The sequence below is a fragment of the Symphodus melops genome (genome assembly GCF_947650265.1).
Source record: "Symphodus melops genome assembly, chromosome: 5".
Taxonomy (NCBI): Eukaryota; Metazoa; Chordata; class Actinopteri; order Labriformes; family Labridae; genus Symphodus; species Symphodus melops.
In genome coordinates this window covers 854,496-860,394 of record NC_136695.1, presented here as the reverse complement: position 1 = coordinate 860,394, position 5,899 = coordinate 854,496, and positions in this window count along the sequence as shown.

Genomic DNA, 5,899 nt, shown 5'->3' with positions numbered 1-5,899 from the left:
TGAAGCTTGAGGTACCTCCCTGTGGGCAAACAGCAGTAATGGCAACCAGCGATCCCAGTCCTTTCCAGTATCATCCACAAACTTCTGGAGCATCCTCTTCAGTGTTTGGTTAAACCGCTCGACCAGACCGTCAGTTTGTGGGTGGTATGGGGTGGTCTTGATAGCCTTGACGCCCAACTGCTTATAGAGGAGCTGCATGAGTCTGGAGGTAAAGTTGGTTCCCTGATCGGTGAGTATCTCGTCTGGTATCCCCACCCTGGAGAATAGCTGGACCGACGCACGCACTACTGCTGGAGCAGTGATGGAGCGCAGGGGGAAAGCCTCTGGAAACCGTGTTGCATAGTCACAGATAACTAGGATGTACTGATGACCTCCGCTGCTTCTCACCAGAGGGCCCACGATGTCCACGGCGATCCTGCGAAATGGTGTGGAGATGACAGGAAGAGGCTGCAGAAAAGCTCGGTGGTCAGATTTGCGGGCAGTGCATGTTTTCTGGCATGTAGGGCATGTGGCGCAATATTTCTGAATGTCAGTGTACATGGAAAGCCAATAAAACCGGGAACTAACACGAAGGTAGGTTTTATGGTGTCCAGCCCATGGGAGTGTGTGTGCTAGGTGCATAACAAGGGCTCTACAACTAGCTGGGATAACAAGGCGTTTGTCTTCATTTTACACACACCATAAAGCACATCATTGTCAACAACGAACATCTCTTTCCCCACACAATCCCCACTGGTGTCCTTCACTACTTTGGAGAACGATGGCTTCAAAGTAGCATCTTCCTTTTGCGATCCTGAAATATTGTCAGGCACATCCCAAATATCATCCCCCACCAAACTTGGTTTGTTTGGAGAATCGAGCCGTAGCTGCTTCTCAAAGCGTCGCTGTCGACGTGATTTTCTCGGCCCCTTAGTGCCACCCTCACACAGACTACTGTCGAGGTCTGGTAGCGGTTGGACACCAGCTTTTGCTTGGGCTCTGGTGATTACCGGACAAGAAACATTTACATTCATATCTCCCACCTTCCCAGAGTCACTTTGCTCGGACAGTTCTTTCTTCTGCAACAAGTCTGTTAGCACAGGTAAATCCCATCCCAAGATGGCGTCAACAGGTAGGTTCTCTACCACCCCAACAGTCAGCAGGTAAGATTGTTCATCAATAATCACAATTATATCAGTTTTTGGGTACAAATGTCTGTCTCCATGAACACACGTGATGTCCGCCTGTCTGCGGTAGTCCACCGCACCGACTGGCACCAGAGTACTTTTAACCAGGGACATGTAACTACCGGAGTCTAACAGGGCTGTCACCTTTTGACCACTGATGGTAACAGTTTTGTGTTGCGTCTTCACCTCCATGTCAGCCTCAGGGCCCACTTCTGACCGGGGTGCGTAACAAGCGCCGGTGACCTTAGCTTTGCGTACGGGACACACAGAAGCTTTGTGGCCTGGCTGCTGGCAATAAAAGCAAACAAAGTCCTTCCCCAACCCTTGCTGGTTTGGGGCAGAGATGGGGTCACATGCAGGTTCCTGGTATCTCTCCCCCCCTTGCAGGGCGTGATGGTTGCTGCTGGAAAACTGGTCGGTGTGTAGCACTGGTAGGACGTGCCGCTGGTCCACCTCTCCAGGCGTTGAGGTACTGTAGCGCAAGCCTGGCAGCTGAGAGTCCCTCAACTGGTTCGTGCTCCTTCACCCAGGTCCTCACCTCCATCGGAAGTAGCTGCTCCAAGACGATGGCTTCCCCAATCTCCTCCTTGGTGTGCTGCTCGGACCGGATCCAGCGTCGGTAGAGCCCCTTCAGTCGATGGTAGGTCTCAGTGGGGTTCTCACCAGGGGGAACAGCGGTGGAACGGAACTGCTGCCGGTACGTCTCTGGAGAGATGTCGAATTTTAAGAGCAGAGCTGCTCTCAGGTCAGTGTAGCAGTGAGCCCTCTCTTCATCCATCGCTGTGTAGGCCTCCAGTGCCTTACCAGTTAGCAGTGGCACGAGACGACAGGCCCATTCACACTCTCTTGGCTATTCGTTCAAACCTCAGTAAAAAGTTCTCAATGTCTTCCCCCATCTGATATTGTGGAATTTTGGGGTCTTGGTAGTGCCTCCACTCTGGCCTCAGCTGGTCAGGTCTACTACTGGCCTCCTGAGACTGAAAAGTGGGAGCCTCCGATGTTGAATCTGGCTGTCCTCGGCGGGGTGCTGGGGTCGGCAGTTCAAATCTTGGACTGCTCGCCATTGCCGTATTTGGAGTAGTGACCTGGGCCGGCCTGCTCTGCCCCTGTGGTGCAACCGACTGTCGGGTCTGGGGCACAGGTCGACATGGCTGCTCAGCCCCTGGGAGAGAAGCCCTTAGACCTTGGATCTCTGTCAACAGACCCTCCTCTCTCCTTTGCTGTGCTGCCAAAAAGTCTCTCATCATCGCCACCAGTTCACCCCCTGAATCTGCAGGTCCTTTAGGAGCTGCTGGAGCCTTCCAGGACCGGTACTCCTCACTGTCCTCCTCTGAGGACGTTGGCACTGTGTCCCAAGCCGGGTCTGTCTTGGCAGTTACCTCTTCAAACTGCTCTCGCCGCTGGGACCGCAGTCCTGTGCGCTGTTTTTGGGGCCGGACAAGCTTCTTGCGACGGGCCATCCCACTTCTGACACCATATGTGGCGGGGTTCTCTTATTGTGGCGGGGTTCTCTTATTGTGGCGGGGTTCTCTTATTAAACACCCCAAAAAAAACAGTTTGAAAAACACACAGGCGTAGTCGAAGACTGTGATTGGTGGATTTATTTTTCACCGGCCTCCACAAGTGCACAATATTTACAAAAATGTGAAAAATCCAAAACAAAAAAATAGAAACAAAATATTTACAGAACAAAACTCCAACATGAGTAGTTAACCAAAAAAACGTTTCTTCCTCAGATGTTACCTCCTCTGTAACTTGACGTCCCCCTCCTGAAGGTCTCAAACAGCCTTCCTTTTAAACAAGAAGCCCCGCCCACCGGGCATTGTGATTTGCATAATATTTCTAAACTGTTACATTGTCTTATAAATGAATGTTTCCACATGTACCTCCCTGTGGACGTCTCACCACTAACTTACCCTTTTATTACCTGAACCTTTTAATCTCCAGACAGCCACATTTCTGTCGATATATTTAAAAATGTACCGCCTCTGTTTGCATCAGAACGGGACGCCACGGCGCGTGCATCCAACGCCCTGAATGGTGAGTGTGATGAACGTTGATATAAATGTTTGACACCCTTGGTGGCGCTGTGGAACGGGAAGGGAAGGAGGAAGATGATGTTTAATTGCGTGATAAGGAGCGTTGGCAGAGGGGAAAGTTTGGTGCGCGTGTGTGTGTGTGTCAGTGTCCGTATCAGCGTGTGTGTTCAATCAATCAATCAATCAATCAATCTTTATTTATATAGCGTCAATTCATAACAGGCGTTATCTCAAGACACTTTACAAAAGCAGGTAAAGGACCTTACTGTTTGTCTGTTAACATTAACAAAAGAGCAGGTAACAAGACCATGCTCATTGTTATGTTTACAAAAAGCAGGTAAAGGACCTTACTGATGGATATATTAAAGAGCTCAGCTTAATCCGTCATAGAAGAACAAACTTCCTTTTAACAGGCAGAAATCTTCAGCAGACCCGGATCATGATGAACAGCCATCTGCTAAACTGTGCTGGGCTTGAAAATGGGACAAGATGCAGAAAGAAGAATAGGATGGGGGGGGGGGGGGGGGGTCTGGGCAGGCCATCCTCAGGGGGAGGGGGGGGGGGTTGTTTGGGCAGGCCATCCTCACCAACAGTCCCAAGGAACCTAAGAGAGCTCAAAAGGAGAGGTTAGAATACAAAGATAGAGACAAGCTACTGCTTGTCACTATAGACATATCTTATTACTATAAGATAAGAAAGCTGGGAGAGAAAGAGGGAGAGAGAGATAAGAGATCCTGGTGCCAGTTCCCCCGGTAGTCTAGGCCTATAGCAGCAGAACTATGAGCTGGTCCTAAGCCAGCCCTAACTATAAGATTTATCAAAAAGAAAAGTTTGAAGTCTATTCTTAAAAGTACCTAGTGTGTCTGCCTCCCGGACCCCGACTGGTAGACGATTCCAAAGGAGCCTGATAACTAAAGGCTCTACCTCCCATAGTACTTTTAGAGACTATAGGCACCACGAGCAGGCCTGCATTCTGGGAACGTAATGTTCTTGATGGATAGTACGGTACAATTAACTCTTTAAGATACGATGGTGCCTGACCGTTTAGAGCTTTGTAGGTGAGCAGAAGGATTTTAAATTCTATTCTAGATTTTATAGGGAGCCAATGGAGAGAAGCCAATACAGGAGTCATGTGGTCCCTTTTCCTCGTTCTAGTCAGAACACGAGCTGCAGCGTTTTGGACGAGTTGGAGGGTCTTTAGAGATTTACCATAGCACCCTGCTAAAATAGAATTACAGTAATCCAACCTGGAGGTAACAAATGCATGAACTAATTTTTCAGCATCATGTTGTGACAGGATCTGTCTGATCTTAGAGATATTACCAAGGTGAAAATAAGCTGTCCTTGAAATGTGTTTAATGTAGGAATCAAAGGACAAATCCTGATCAAACAGAACTCCTAGGTTCCTAACAGTGGTACTAGAGGCTACACTAATACTACTAAGGGCCGTCATATCATCAGAGAAAGTCTCTCTAAGGTTCTTAGGTCCAATCACTATAACTTCAGTCTTGGTGTGTGTTGGTGTGTGCGCCTGCACTCAGTGATGGAGCCGCTCCGTCACAACGTGTGTGTGTACTAAACGTGTGTGTGTGTGTGTACTAAACGTGTGTGTGTGTGTGTACTAAACGTGTGTGTGTGTGTGTACTAAACGTGTGTGTGTGTGTGTACTAAACGTGTGTGTGTACTAAACGTGTGTGTGTACTAAACGTGTGTGTGTGTGTACTAAACGTGTGTGTGTGTACTAAACGTGTGTGTGTGTGTGCTACACGTGTGTGTGTACTAAACGTGTGTGTGTACTAAACGTGTGTGTGTGTGTACTAAACGTGTGTGTGTGTGTACTAAACGTGTGTGTGTACTAAACGTGTGTGTGTACTAAACGTGTGTGTGTACTAAACGTGTGTGTGTGTGTACTAAACGTGTGTGTGTGTACTAAACGTGTGTGTGTGTGTGTACTAAACGTGTGTGTGTGTGTACTAAACGTGTGTGTGTGTGTGCTACACGTGTGTGTGTACTAAACGTGTGTGTGTGTGTGCTACACGTGTGTGTGTACTAAACGAGTGCAAAGCTGATAACATGTTCCGTAGCGTGTTATCAGATGTGCTAGCAGCGGGCAGAGTGGGCGGAGTCTTTCTGAGTAAACATATTGTTCCTTTAGTGTGTTTGTCTTCATGAATATGTAACATGAGGCCTTTAAGCCTCAGAGTGTCAAACACTGAGAGCAGGACATGGAAGTGAAGTCAGTACACACACTGAGTCATCAGGTGAACACTGAGCTCACTCTGACTGAGGCTTTAACAGCCTGCAGGCTGCAGCCAGGAGGACACACAGGAGGACACACAGGAGGACACACAGGAGGACACACAGGAAGATAATGTCTTTATTCAGTGTGGTGTCTGATACCTGTCAGCTTATTGGAGGACGCAGTTTAACAACGTGTCCACCAGGCTTGTATCAGATGCTGCAGGAACGCTGGGAGTGGATCAACTTAACAGGACTGGAAAAATGTTTGACAGACGCAAAATAGTTCTGGATAAATAAATGTGTGAAATGTAAAGTGGCATTCCTGACATGCTGAATCGAGTGAAGAAGGAGGTGAGAGAGGACAGGAGAGAGAGGCAGTGCTCTGAAACATGTGAAGGGACAGGGAGTGAGGATCTCAGCAGGATTAAAGAGGATTCAAAGAACAAGGTCTAC